Raw genomic sequence first — 16,150 nt, 5'->3', positions numbered from 1 at the left:
AATATTTAACATGGTTATCCCTTGTGTAGAATGGTTCAATGCAATTACAACAGACTCCCAAGATGGAGGGAAACTGTTAAGGACAATAGACACTTGCATGTGATTTGGGACTGGATTCCTAGCTGCAGCAAGGTCCTTTCCAAGCTCTGTCATTTTATTGACATGCTCGGTCATTGAGTTCGTTTCTTTCATTCTGCAAGAATTGTATTTTCTAACAATAATTGTACATAGGTCTCAGAAGTGGTCCCATACTTTTCAGATAGAGCGTCTATCATACTTTGAGCTGTGGTATAATCCTCAAAGACTCTAATTAAATCATCTTCCATAAAGCTCAACATAGTAGTCCTAGCTACTTTTTCATCTTCTAACCATTTTTCAAGTCTCCTTCTGGCTTGACCATTGGCATTAGGCTCTAAAACTGGTGGTTCTGTTTCTAGGACATAATCTACCCTATCTTGAAAAAGAATATATCCAATTTTTTTTTTCCACATAGAAAAATTGATCCCATGGAGTTTTTCAAGTTTGGATAATTCTGGCATGACTAGCCTAGATGCCATTTTAAATTTTTAGATAATACTTAAAAGTTCAAAAAAAATTTTAATTGTGTGTAAGAAAAGGTTGTTTGCTAGCTAAATCAATAAGTTTGCCGACTCTCAGTGAGTTGCAACTTCAAAGAAAAATTTTCTCGAACAGTTTATGTTCGCACTGCTGTGATGCAACAAAATATTAATAAAGTAAGGCAACAACTACTTTTATGTCAAATCTTGCATGAGAATAATTTTTATAAATATGTGAATATGTCTTAGCACAAGATAGAGAGTCTACAATGATATTTGATATTTTTCAACAAAAAATATGGCATTGCATAATCACAAAAAAAAAAAAAAACAGGGGAAAATTCACAAAATCAAGATCATGAAATTTTTTAACTTAAAGAGACCAAAACATAGGATAATTATGCAATGCAGTGACAATTATTATGCAAATAAAATATGTCGAAAATCCCTAAATTATAGGTCACAAAAAAAAAAAAACAAGCGATTGATATGTAAGCCTTTACTCCAATAGAATTGGAGCGTGCATAATAAAATTCAATAATAAAAAAAAAATATGCACTAATTTTCAGCAACAAAAAGATAGAAGAAAGAAGATGTCAGCCGCCTGAATTTCAGCAGTCCATGGTCAGTAAAAAAGTATAACAATACGTAAATTTAGATGCTCAGCTACCTTGCATAGAGTAGAAGAATTTTCTCTTTTTTTTTTCTCTTTTTTTTTTTTTACCGTCTTTACAAATTACTATTATTATTATTATTATTATTATTATTATTATTAGAAAATAGAGATAAGAATTATTTGCCCTATTTTTTGTGGGCTCACGAGAGAGAGCCTAATATTAAGGCGTAGAGAGAGAACCTAATATTGAGGCATAATAACTCTTCTGTAACAACCTTAAACTTATTTTCTCTCTCTTCCTATTCTTTTGATGATTCTTCTGCGTCTCTATCTCTTTAACTTTTCTCTACAAAAGATTAAACAGAGGACTCATCTGAGTACGCTATGATCACGTAAGCCAAATGCAATCTAGAGAGAGAAAATATGTCAAAAGAATTTACGGAACCAACAATACCAGTAAAAACAAACACTGAATCGTAAAAGAGGAGCAATAAATTAAGAGAGAGAAATTTAAAAAAAATAAATAAATTCTGACTATTAAATTTAAGGTTAGAAAAAACAATTGCAGCAAGATATACGTGAATGACAATGCACAATATCAAAGTTACTGTAAATTAAACTCAGAAAAAAAAAATAAGATATAAAATACCAAAAAAAATTGGGACCTGTAGGTTATGAGCCCACCATGCTTCAACAACTTGCTCTAATACCAATGTTGAAAAAACTTGAAGGAAGAGATGGACCCACTCCTAGAATTAAGGGAAGTGTCTTTAGACTATCGTTCGCAAAGATCAGGCTTAACTGTGAGAACTCTGTAAATTTCTATGTACCTTTTCATGACCATGAAACCCTTCTTAAAGAGGGATGGAGGAGACCGTTCTCCAACGTTCGGCTTTCTCCTGAAATCTGAGACAACGTGGCCCTGTAATCTTGGGAAATTGGTGGTTACTTTCTAGCCGTTAAGTAACGACACTTTCTCTTTCTAAGAAGCCTCCCTTTTTTAGTGATAAGCATTAAATTATAAGAGAGAGAAATATTATACGTTTAAATGCCCCATGGCCACACACGTACCAACACTTATTCACTGAGCAGTTATGACAATATCTAAACAGTCATTAATTAGTGCAGTTTACAATAGTCACAATAAGTTACGCATGATGCACTCATTGCACTGCTATAGTGCACATTACGCCATGGTATCCTTTTCGTTGCAATTAATTCCTACAGTCGAGTTCCGCAAGCCAACCACAAATGCACCGTAATCTAGTCTGGTTTGCAGGGGGTCAAATCCACAAGTTCACCGCGGTGAAGTCTGAGTTTCCCGTGGTCAAATCCACCAATCCACTACATTCAAGTCTGGATTGTCCATGGTTAAATCCCACGAGTCCACCACGGGGAAGTTTGGGTTGCTCGGGACAAGCGATGAGCTCGACCGGCAACTGTGCACAGGCTAAGAGTGCCTCTACGACAATATGAGCGTACGAAATATGGTGTGCTTCAAGCTAAAGATTAGTAAGAGGCCATTATTTTATGGGTGAGGTTTGTATAAGGTTGCCTCCTTATACTGTAGAAGTAAGGAGCACCTATCAAATTTACCTAGAGATATCATCTCGACGTAGAAAACTTTATGATGGCTTCAAAATTTAAAATTTCAAAAATGGTACAGATCAAGAAATACTTGAAACCTTTGAAATAGACAGTCTAAATAACTTGTTACAAGATGCCTTATTTTTTGGACTTGGAATTCTTTTTTTTCTTCTTCTTCATTCATCACAAGGTTGAGATGATCAGTTAGAGGGTTGTTCCACTGTAGAATTTTCGAGGTGCACCTTACTTCAACTGTATAAGGTTGCAACCTTATATGAACTTTTTCCTTATTTTATTTTGTTTTGTATTCCACAAAATAGTAGGTAACATGAGTCATGAGGACAATATAATGCATAGTAAACTTTTTCCGTTCTTTTCATACAATAGTTATATAAGAGAGAGAAAATTACGTACGAACACTATTTAGGGGTTTTTTTTATCATTTGATTACCTTTTTCTCATAAATTACGAGGACTACCCCCTCGGGGTGGTTTTTTTTTCACCTAAGTGGCCCTCTTGTCCCACAATAACAACACCAGACAGGAGGGCCTATTCTTTCGGCAAAGCATTGGCTATGTCTGCCATTTCGACTGTCGGATAGCAGCTTTCTTTTGTTAGTTAGATCTCAGATATTTCTGATACATGATAGTAGGTAAGTCTAACTTGTTCGGTATTCATATCATCAGACAGGTTTTTGGAGTGCCCCCTAAACACCGTCCGATCATTCTTCCCATTATTTCTTCTCTGCTCTCTCTCTCTCGCTCTCTTTCTATCATTTCTCTATCTACCCAGAGCTCTCACTCTCTCTACAGAGCGGCCATCAGAAGCTCCACAACCGCAGACATTTGACAATCTATCGACTATTATTCAGGTAGGTTTAACATCCCATACTTTTTATTCATATGATTTATTTATTTTTTAATAGAGGTTTTCATGATTTTTTCTCGCATTGAATCAGTCACTCTAGGGTATTGACAGTTGGTCCAATCATCAAGAAAATCCCACAAATGTGTAATGGTTGTGTGTTAAGTTGGGAAAAAAAATATGTGTAATGGTTTTGGGGCTCAAAATGCCTAATCTTTGGGTCATAAAACCACTTTAATAATAAAAATTATTTATACATTTTGAGAGGGCTTTACTAATGGGATGCATTACAAGTATTTTGGAAAAAAAATTGAATCTCTTTTGTTAAGCGTTAAAGTAGAACAATAAAGGATGGCATATTGTGGGCTTTTGTGCTTGTTTAAGTATTGTTTTGGCATGTGAAATTTCAATCTAATAATTGGCATTTTTTATTTTTATTTTCAATGATAATATTAAGTGTTAATTTAAGAATGACATTTGTTCATGAAATTTGACCATTAACCATAGCCTAGCTTACTTATTTGCACTCTTACTATAATTAACATGGATACTGAAATAATTGTATGAGGATGACTAATTGGATATTTATATATTGCAATAAGTAATCTTTTGTATATGGTATTGAATATGTTGATTGTTTTTCCTTATTATTATTATTTTGAAAGAATATTTGACATGAAATAATAAATGTCTTCTAATTATGTGGACGTTGTTAATGTTTTACTCCTCACCGGATTGATTCATGACCATTGGTGGAGTGAGATTGTTGGTTCTCCACGATAATTATTTTAGCCATAACCAGAATATTAGATGAACCTATTACAAAGAAGGGAACTTAATGTTGATATATATGCGTTGAATCCCTATTTTATGGGATTAGTTAAGTTTATATAAAGTTAGTGTTTTGAGATTGGCTCCATGTACTTTCCATATGGAGTTTGCTTTTTCTTTATATGGGTTATTTTAGAGAGAGAAAAGAGCCAGAAAATTAGAGGGAAACTTTTAAGGGGTTTTGTAGAAATAGAAAATTGTGAATTATGAATATTGATGCTAAAATATATGATGAGGATAAGGTTGTAATTTTATTATTCCAACTCCCTCATTCGTATAATCATCTAGTCACAACATTGCTTTATGAAAAAGATATCATAGAGATGGAGAATGTGACTTCCAACTCTTCTCTCTAATAATTTGAAGAAGAGACATGGTAATGCTTAACCAAATGCAGATGGTTTAATTGTCAGAGGGAGATCTGATGAGAAAAGTGCAAAGAGACTGGAAGATCAAGGCAGGTCGAAATCCAAATCCAGATCAAGAAAATATAATATTCATTACAATTATTGTAAGAGAAAAATGCATATTAAGAAAATTTGTTGGAAACTCAAAGAGAGAAAGACGAGCCTCTGAAGCAGCCAATTGTTTATAATCGAAAAATGCAGGCCCGTCTTGATTTCTGGTACAAATAAATCAAATAGTTGGAAGAGTATGGGTGCCGTCAAATTACGTTCCGAAGGAGAATCGGGTCCTAGGACCTTATCCCTCTAAGACCGCCGGCAAAGCCGACTTCCCTTCTATTTCAACCTTGGAACTGAACAATAAAGCTTTGAGATAATTTCTCTCTTTAAAAACTTTCTATTGATTTTCTCTCTAAACTATTTTCACATAGTTTTTCTCTAAAATTTTAAGATATATTATCTCTCAAAAACTTAAAATTTGAAGGTAGTTTCTCTCTCTAAATTTTTTTGATATTTCTCTCTTTAAACATTTTAGGTAATTTCTCTCTCTTCTAAGGTTGGTTCATCTTTAGATTGGAATTTGACATAACCCCACTTATTTTTAAGATTACTAAGCTTAGAGGGAATTTTGCAGATCTAATGTTGGAACTAGCCCAAATACAGCTGTAAACCCAATCTCACATAAATAACTATGGATTTATTTATTTTTCTTGTTCCCACATCCTCATGCCACATTCAATCGGCTTGAGAAGAATCATTGTACCTTTTCTTAGTGGATTTTATTTTGTTTATCACGTGGTTTTTTCTTTCAAAGAGATTCCCACGTAAATGTTGGTGTTGTGGTTGCTTTTTGGTTTCCAGTAATTTTATATTTTATATTTTTTTGTGGATTGGTAATTAATTAATAAAATAAAATTCTTTGATTCTATTTTTTTTTTTTTTTACCAATGTTAACAGAGTTTTATTGATAATGGGAAATTACAAAGATAAGATTACATCATCCACTACCACAATTGAAGAAACTGTAGCATCACACTTAGCTAAGGAATCAATTAGCCTCTCGGTAAACATGAACAAAGGAGATTGAGAGGTGATCTGATGACTTCAAGGTTTGCAGCCATAGCGATCTCAACGACTAGGGGATTTTCATCTCTCTCTTGCACCAGCTAATCACATTCTGTGAATCACCTTTAACAACCACATTCGTTCCCAGATTTTTAGCCAAGATGATCTTCAAACCCTCACAAAGGGAAAAAAGCTCGGCGTAACTAGCAGTAGAATCACCAGCTGGCCCTGCATAGGAGAAAATAACATTCACATTCCAATCCCGAACCACCCCACCAAACCCAGCCAAACCAGGGTTACCCAAGGAACCACCATCAAATTTTAGTTTTAAGCCACGCAGAGACGGAGGAGTCGAAATTGATCTCGATCGACACTTTGTAAAATTCAAACAATAAAAGTTATCAAGGTTTAGAGATACATCAACTTGGCCTAGCCCTCAGGTACAACAGACAACCAGTACCATATAGTAATACTTAATTGTGTTGAGAAGTCTGTCAAAAGCTAGATCGACCCCCTCAAAGGTTCTTTTATTCCTCTCTTTCTAGACTTCCTATAGAATTGCAGCTAAGCTAATCTACCATACCCTCTTACCTGCCTTGGGAAGATGAGGAAGATTAAGGCTAGTCCACACCAAACACACATTGACGCATAACAAGTGAAACACCAACACGAGCCATAAACCAAGACCATATCCTAGTTGCCACCACATAGTGCAGAAACAAATGAGCTCCTGACTCACCATCATTCGTACACATCAGACATATATTTGGGAGGATCTTACCTCTCTTGATAAGGTTATCCACAGTTAACACCTTATTTTGTGTAGGGAACCATAGAAATACCTGAACTTTATGAGGAATAGGCCACTTCCAGAAATATGCCACCTGAGATAGAGACTACCTACCCCGATCATGAAAGAGAAGTCGGTATAGTGATTTAACTGAGAATAGACCATCATTCTCAATTTCCCAGACTACGTCATTACTTCCCTATGAATAACAACCTTATTGAGCATATCCATAAGGGCGAGATAGCTGGACAGAGTTGTTACATTTATCCTATTATAATTGAAATTGACATTCCATACCATACCATCACCCATAAATTCAACCACTTCTGAAACCTTGGCATTAGGCAGCACCATTTTATCAAACACGTCTGGGAAAGCCCATTTAAGAGGCATCTCCCCAACCCATTTTTTATTCCAAAATAATATCTTTCTGCTGTCACCAACCAACCATCGTATATTACTCAAAATCAATTGTTTGTACAAATAAATATCACGCCAAATACTAGAATGGCTCTGGCTTCCACCCCCACCCCCAATCCAAACATCAAACCTATCCATTCCATATTTGTGGGAAAGGATTTGGACCCATAAATGATCTCTAAGGGCAAAGCTGCGCCACCACCATTTGGATAAGAAAGCTTGGTTAAGTAATCCCACCTTTATAATGCCCAATCCACCGTTGCTTTTGGGTATACATAATCTATCCCATCGAAGAAGATGAAACTTTTTATTCTCAACATCGGAACCCCACAAAAAATCTCTCATCATCTTCTCAATTTTTTTAACTATAAAAGACAACATTTACATAACTAACATCTGGTACATTGGTAAGTTTGCCAGCAAGACTGTAACAAAGTTACCCTTCCTCTTAAGGATAAATATTTTGGTTTCCACAAGTCCAGTTTAACGTGGACTCTATGCAAAACAATAACTCATACCGAGATAGGTTCCCTCCCCACAGTAATAGGAATCCCCAAATAAATAAATGGAAACCCACTTTACACCCCAAAACAACAGCAAGCTCCTTCACAAACTCACCCCTACAATTAATACCAATAAGTGAAGTCTTATTGAAATTAACTTTGAGCCCCACGGCTACTTCACAACAAGTTAAAAAGAGAGCAATATTAGATACTTGATCAACACTCGCTTGGCAGAATATCTATGTATCATCAGCATATTGAATGTGAGATACACTAAGGCCATTAACCAACCTAGAATCCCATAAAGTTACCTGCAATCTCCACATTTTTTAACATCAAGCTAAAACATTCTGCATAAATTGTGAAGAGAAATGAAAACATGGGGTCACCCTGGCGTAATCCCTTAGAGGCCCTAAAGAAACTTTTTGGGCTTCCATTTATTAGAATTAAGAAATAAACAGATGACATGCAACCATATATCCAACTCTTCCATCGCTCAAAGAAACCCATTTGTTTCATAATTTCTAGTAATATACCAAGTCAACCATGTCATAAACTTTCTCTATATCTACTTTAATCACAACCCCTGGTAGTTGGCTTAGTACCCTTTAGTGAACACACTCTTGTGCCACTAGCAGACTATCCAAAATAAGACGGTCTTAAATGAACGTTGATTGAGGGCTATAAGTAATCGACGGCAGAACCCTCTTTAACCTCATTGCCAAAATTTTGGCAATGATTTTATAGAAACTCGTGAGAAAGCTAATGGCCCTAATATCTGATGACTCTATAATGGTGGATTTTTTGGGAAACCGTGCTATAAAAGTCAACTCCTTTATATAATTTACCCCTCATCAAAAAACCCCTTACCATCTCCAAAAGCTCCATCTTAACCAAGTTCCATAATTTTTTAAAGAAAATAAGTGGAAATCTGGACCTGAAGCCTTATCACCAGAAAGTGAAAAGACTGCAAATTTCAATTCCTCCATAGAAACCTGTGCATCCAATTGAGAAACATCAATAAATGAAAGCACCTTGAATGGAACATTATTTAACCTCGGTGTAAATCTAACTTTAGAAGAAAAAGCCCTTTTAAAATGATCTGTAATAGCCAACTCTAAGCCGTTGTTTGGAGGGTACATGGATACATAACGTTTTCATGTTTCTTTTTCTATTCTTTTTTTTTTCTTTTTTTGTTCAACACTTTTGATTGTATTATTCATTACCATGTCATTTGTTTCATTAAGTTTGAGAAACTTTTCTCTCTAAAAATTTTGAGATAATTTATCTCTCTAAAACAAATTCAAGTAATTTCTATCTCTAAAATTTCACATTGTTTCACTCTAAAATTTTAAGATATTTTTCTCTATTTAAAATGTTAAGATATGTCTCTCTCTAAAACTTAAAATTTGAGTGAGTTTTTTCTCGCTAAAGTTTTGAGATAGCTTCTCTCTGTAAAAAATTTTAAGTGCATAGTACTCAAGCAAGTCCACGTGGACTCTCCAGAGTTATTTGCCTCGAGCAACGGCTAAGTCATGAGCGCGAGTTGAATATTTAAACATTAACCATAACTGCGATAATTCTTTTGATTAATTTGCATTTCCTTGAGTCTGCTTGTCATGTTTGAGTAAAGTGATCTATTGCTTTAAGTTATTTTTTATTATTTTATTTATTTATTTATTTACTCTCTGATAGTCTTATTCATAGACTTCAGTAATTATTATTTTTACAACTGAGGTCCATCGTGGTTATCATTAGTGTTTGAAAAACTAGATTGCCTGGGCAACCAGTATTCCCAAAATCTAGTCTGGATTGGAGAACTGGCAATCCAGATCGAAGAACCAGACCAATTCTCTGGTGTTAGACTAGGGCCCCAATAAAAATTACATAATAATTTGAATTTTGACAATAGTAAAATGAAAATAATAAAAATATTAAAATTGGTGATGACTCGGTGATCATAATTGCTGGGGTGAACTGGCTTTTTGAAAATCTAGTCTGGATCGATGAATTAGTGATTTAGAAGTGAGAATATGTCCAGTCCTCTATTGTGAGAATCAATCCCCAAAACAACTACATAGGAATTGTAACTTTGGAAAATGAAAATAAAAATATATTGAAATATAAATTAGATGAGAACTTGTGTCACTCAAGCAATCCAAATTGCTTGTTTCCCTAACAACTCACCTATTTTTCTGACGGAATGGGGGTGTGAGTCCATCAAAATCGACTCAATTCTCTATTTCAACCAGGAATTGATCGGTCTTTATTGATTTCCTATTTGGATTAGTGAAATTTAATATACTAGTCATGATCATAACTATGGATTTGTATGAACAGAGGGAGCGGGATGACCAAAATTTGTTGTGGAGAGAAAGAAGCTAGTAAGATTGTACTTGTATAAAGAGGCATAGAGAAAGGGAGAAAGAGAGAGAAAAAAGCTAGTAAGATTGTATTTGTATAAAAAGCCATAGAGAGAGGGAGAAAGAGAGAGAGAGATATTGGTACCACTTACTTGTTAGAGATATAGAGAGTAGGTTTTGTGGGGAGAGAGTAAGAATCTGAGCTGAAAGAGTAAGCAATAAGATTTGTTGTTGAGAGAGAGAGTACAAAATTAAGACAAATAAGGCTTGAAAAAATTTGGAAGTCAAGCTCATGTTTATTCATTGGTGCTCCCTTAGTAATGAATGTGCATATAAAAGACGCAACTCCAGAGTGCACTACAGTTTAATAATATAAAAAAAGTTTAAAGGAAAAATATCCTCATACTCTTTATTTTTTATTTTTTTATCTCAATAGACTCAAAAATTCAAAATATATATCCTAACTCTCTAACTAGCTTTACACACTTTTAACTATTTTTTTAACTCTAACAAATATGAAAAAGACTTGCTCATTCTGAACCCTTCCTTTCTTTACATGATATACTCCCCCAAAATTTCGCTCTCTCTAAAATTCATCATCTTTGTCTCTCTAACGGAGGACAGGGGGGAAGAGAGAGTGGGAAAATAGGTAGAAAGAAAGATTTAGGGAAAATCACGTGAAGAGAGAGAAAGGATGGTGTTTAGAAATAATATGTTTTTTTTCTATTTGTTTTGAAAAAAAAACTAGGTTTAAAAAGGATAAAGTTAGCCTAAGGAGTTAAAAAGTATAAAACTTAAAATTTTTATGACTCAATATATGTTTTGAAACCTTAAGCCTATTAAGATATAAAACATAAACAATGATAAATATAGAGATAATTTTCCTAAAATAAATACCGGCCTACATTATTCGAAAAGCTCAAATCTTTATTGTACATAATACATTTTTTAATTTCAACCGACACAATTAAATTAAACCATTTCCCTTGATTTGGTGGAAGTTGGGGTAGCAAGCATGCTCACGGCAACCTTTGAAACAGGCAATAAACATATCATGAGAAGGCAGGCTCTCCTTCACAACCTCAACGCTTCTGAACTCTTCAATCCAAAGAATGAATAAGTGGGGTCTTCTCAGCAGCATAATACATTATATTTGCAGCTTCCCCTAGAGCTCCCATCCACAAGCTTAGAAAATTTACAATGATGTCTACAAATCCAATATTTTCTCCACTGAAAAACTTCCCCTCGAGCCCTTCTTGTAGGGTTTTTCGGCCCTCTGGAAATTCCTCGAGGGCTTTCGCCTGTTTTGACTCGTGTGTGCTGTAGGCAATCCAGCAGCAGGCAAAATCTGTTTGGAGAAAAGAGAAATATGCATTGTATTAAATGGACCTGCAAAGTTAATCTAGGAGGGTGGATGGATCAGCACAGCTAATCTAGAAGGGTGGATGGATCAAAGGGTTTTGAGCTCCAAATTTGGTTTTCTTATTTTTAAATTAACAGCAAATTACGTGCAGACATCATTGGGGGTCAATTACCAAATGGGAAACTCATTTATCCAAAATTACGAGCATCACTTTTTATTTTTCTAAGTTGTGTCTGGCAATACAAATACCGACATGAAGAGAACTATTTTTTTTCAAAATAAAAGAGTCATCCAATGTTCGAAATACTGAACAACTATACGGGGTTTTCCCCATATGGTGTGATAACCCCATATTGAGTGATAACAGAAAAGAAGAAGGTTTCCATTGGCTAAAAAAATTACGGCTAAAAATGGTTGAGATTTGGGGGAAAGAGAGTGGCCGGAAAGAATCGGTATCGGCTGGAAAATGGCCCCCCTAAAAGGGTCTCTCTCTCTCTCTCCTGCGTACAAGAAACCCTAGGTATCCCTTTGTTTAGCCTCAACGCACCTAAACCCATTCAAAAACCATTTCACGTGTCTCTTACATTGCCCCCATTTCTTTCCCTGCGGATTTTATACGATTTCCCCAACTTTTATTGTCTGATTTCTTCTCACCATTTTCCCCCAATTCTTTTCTCTCTCTAGATAATAGGTTAACCGTACATGATAATAGTGTCTTCTTAATTTCAAAAATTTTCATCCAAAATTTTCCATTTATAAATGGAAAAGTATTTTTCTGATACCTGTGTAGCCTGTACTTGTGGGTGGGCGGATGGGCTGAGGGAGGCGAAGGAATGTAGAGACAAAGAGCGAACCAGTCTCAGAGGGAGAGAAGCTTTTGCTGTTTTGTCTGAGAGAGGGAGACCCGTTATTCAGAGAATGAGAGAGAGCGCCACTCACGTTGATCTACAGAGAGAGAATCCCATACGTATTTCGAATATCCGTCATCAAACAACTAAACAAACTCTGAGGAGAACCGTCCGGTAATTCAAACCCCCGAGCAACTCTTTCGCTTTACAAAAAAAAAAATTACATAAAAACCCACGACACTTACCCTAACCTAACTTTTTCTCTCACGTTTTTTCCAAAATACACCATCTTTGCAAATGCCCCCAACCAAATAAAATATTTCCTAAACTACCCTCCCTTACTTTTTTTCTTTACGTCTGTCTCCTCTATACCTCCAAAATACGGGCTCGGGCACCGTGTAAAGTGCGGTCGGGAAGTAGGGATCCGGCACTAACTGCGGTCCGATAGTATAGTAGTATGGCTCTGGCAAATATGTAAAGGGCAGTCGAGCCGTTGCAAAAGGCGGTCCGGCAGTTGTAAAGGGTGGTCTAGCAGTTGCAAAGGGCGGTCCGGTAGTAGCTGTTACTGGATTTCAGGCTCCGGCACTACGTCAAGGTCCGGCAGTTGCAAAGGGCGGTCTGGTAGTAGATGTTACTGAATTTCATGCTCCGGCGCTATGTCAAGGTCCGGCAGTTGCAAAAGGTGGTCCGGCAGTTGCAAAAGGTGGTCCGACAGTTGCAAAGGGCGGTCCGGTACTAGATGTTAATGGATTGCAAGGCTCTGACACTATGTAAAGGGCAGTCCAGCACTTGTTCCCTCCGATAATGTGCTACTGGGTCCAAAAGTCAATATCAAGGCCAAAATGAGTTTTGTATATGGGAAAATTATTTACGTTTAAAAAAAAAAAAACTTTTTCCCATGAGAGTATTTGCATATAAAGTTTGTTTTGGGGAAAAAAATGAGAAAAAAAATTAGATTGGAAGCAAGTTGCATAAAAAGTGTGAGCTTGGGGTTTTTTGTAATTTTTTCAAAAAATTATCACTACTCCTATCGGGTACTTGCATTGCTAGAAAGGAGGACAACTTTTTAAAAAAAAACCTATGAGATTGGGGAGGTGATGCTTGTAATTTCGGATAAATGACTGTTTATTTGATAATAAAAAATGATAATCCTTGAAAAAGTGTCAAATCCACTTATCCAATTTAAATAAAATAAAAAATGTACAAACTTATTTCTACAAGAAAGATAACAACCTTTAATGTACTTTTTTCCACTAATCAAAGGCTTTGAGAATTTAACGGTCATTCAAATTACCTAAAGTGGTCGTTGGGCGAGCAAGTGTACATTGTGGTAATGTTGGGCCACTAAATACATTTCCTATAACATTGTGTTCCAAATCGGTTGAGGGAAAAATGGGCAAATATATATATATTTATATATGAACAAATTAGTCAAACTCCCGAGCATTAAAGGTAAAGTTTATACGAGTGTGATGCTCTAAACATTCAAATTAGAACGCGGCTCAAAAATTCCACTAGAAAAGATTGTTTTGAAGCTCAAATATTCTCAAATTGATTATCTCAACCTTAAGATGCAAGGACACGAAAAAAAATAGATTTCAAGTTTTTAAAATAGTGCATATTGTAATTCATTTTTTTATCGTCAATTTTCAAGTTTTTCAAGTTTTCATAAATCTCCTTCATCTTCACTATTTTTTAAGTTTTAAATTCTATAATTAAAAATGAAAATATATTTTAAGACTATCACAAAGATTTCCATTATTGAAACTACATTTTTTAACCTTATTTGAAGGTGCATTTTACTTTGACTGTATGGGGCATCGGCTCTATACTACCCGCACCCTATTGTAAATGGTGTGCATAAGAAAATGCAATTTGTTGCACTTACTAGTATTATGCACCCAAACAAGAAGCCTATTGTATAGAGCGTAAGAGTCTTGTATTTTAGAGAGAAAAAAAAAAGAGACGTAGAGAGAAATGGATGAGTTTTTTATTCTTTTTATAATTTTGTATGGATAATGGTATATATTGTGTTTTTCTTTAGAATGGGAAGAAGACTCAGCTTTAAAAGACTTGTGAAATTACTCTTAAAATGGTCACATACACTATTAATAATCACCCGTAACATGCATCACCCTTAATATCGATGATTGTGATATGTTATAAGCATTCCTCTCTTCAATAGATCGTGATCGTTGGGTGCTCAGCATCTATAGAGATTAATTACATGCCTAGTTCTTGTGATTGCGTATCGAGCACTCTTGGAAGGTTTATTGTTTATGTTGAACTTGTTATTTATTCTGGACTTTTCTAGATTTAGGGTTCATATTTTACCTTCCCGATTTTGTATACAGCAATGTCATTATTGGCTGTGGTGTAACAAGGTAGCAGTCAGCATTGTACCAATTCGTTGGGAAAATAAATTTCATATTATCAAGGAAAACAACCTTTTCCTAGAAAGCTAAAGTGCACCTAAAAAATCTATAGAAAGACGTTCTAATGTTGAAAAATATCACGACATTCTATAAGAAAAAAACTTAAATTACATTGAAATCATGAAAATAATGCTTGTAATATATTATCTGGACCTTCTAATAAAACAATTTTCGTTGTTTATTAATTTGCTCGATATACAACATTTCTTGGTTAGTTTTTTAGAATAATTCTCTTTATCTATTTTTATAGAAAAGTTTCTCTTACGATTTTGAAACTCATTTATTAAGAGACTCAAGGATTCAAAACTTTTTTTTGCGTTACAATCTTTTGTACCTTCCAAACCTTTTGACCCAAATAACCAATTTTGACCATATATAATTGACCCAAACAACATATGAAATGACCTCTCTCTTTCTCACTTTATCTCTTTCAAAATGGAGCATATTGTTTCTCTCTAAAACCACACATCTCTCTCTCTCTGTAAAACCCACTGGAGCATACTGTCTTTCTAAAACCCACACCATCTCTTTCCTCTCTCTCTGTGAAACCCACTAAAGCATACCGTCTCTCTCTAAAACCCACACATCTCTCTCCTCTATCTCTCTCTCTCTCTCAAACCCACAGCTCTCAAGTCCCCCAACCCTCTATAACGTCTCTCTGTTTAAAAAGTGCAACAGTGATAAAGCAACAAATATTCGTTGAACACCTCTCTCTCTTAAGTCCCCTTTGTCACATATGAGATCGATTTGCAGCACTAGGAAATCGTTGATGAAGAGGATGGCTCCTTCCAATCCAAGGAACTCTCTCAGTAGCTCACTTTCAATCATGGAGGCTACCTGAGTGTCAACTACCCTGTCAGCCCCATTCATTTCTCCCGGCACCGGCGCCCGCGCCAAATTAGAGAAGAAAAACCATCACGACCTCCTCTAGATTTAGCAGAGAAGGAAAACCTAATTGTCGGTTCTGTAGTGGAGAAAGACCCTCCACTGGATTTAGCAGAATTGAAAGCACAAATTGGAAAGTCATGATCCGCTCATTGCCCTATGCAAAAATGCAATAAATTTATAATTTGTTAATCACTAAAGTCATGACTTTTGAAAGAGGAAGAGAATTGGATTCTCTATTCGAGCTCTGAGAGATTGCCAGTGTTAGAAGGCCCGTAAAGGGTGAATGCTTTGACCCTGTTGCACTTCTTTTTTCTTTTTCTTTTTTTTGAGAGAGACGTCGTAGGTTTGAGAGCTGCGTCGGTTATGGAGAGAGATGTGTGGGTTTTAGAGAGAGAGACGTTACTGCTTTATCTTTTGAGAGAGATGAGTCATTTCAAATTTCGGGCATGCATGCGAGATGATATTTGCCTCCCCTTCAATATTGTAAGGGAAAATACAAGTGCGATGCTCGAAACAATCATGCCCCAAAACATTTCACTACAAGAGGGTGTTTTGAAGCTCAAATATCTTCAACTTGATCATCTCAACCTCAAGCTGCATGAACGTGAGAAAAAAA

General features: G+C 35.5%; 1 long non-coding RNA gene across 1 annotated transcript; it reads right to left on the bottom strand.

Annotated features, from left to right (window-relative positions):
- Positions 1-10,879: 10,879 nt before the first annotated feature.
- LOC105421039 (uncharacterized) lies at positions 10,880-12,423 on the bottom strand. Its single transcript, XR_002281772.2, has 2 exons — positions 12,146-12,423; positions 10,880-11,348 (listed from the first exon to the last, which is right to left on the bottom strand). It is a non-coding gene; the product is annotated as an uncharacterized LOC105421039 (long non-coding RNA).
- Positions 12,424-16,150: the final 3,727 nt, after the last annotated feature.

This window comes from Amborella trichopoda, chromosome 9 (genome assembly GCF_054954075.1).
Source record: "Amborella trichopoda isolate Santa Cruz 75 chromosome 9, AtrichopodaSantaCruz75HAP2 v2.0, whole genome shotgun sequence".
NCBI classification, from domain to species: domain Eukaryota; kingdom Viridiplantae; phylum Streptophyta; class Magnoliopsida; order Amborellales; family Amborellaceae; genus Amborella; species Amborella trichopoda.
Note: the sequence above shows the minus strand (reverse complement) of the source record. Positions and strands in the feature narration are given on the sequence as shown.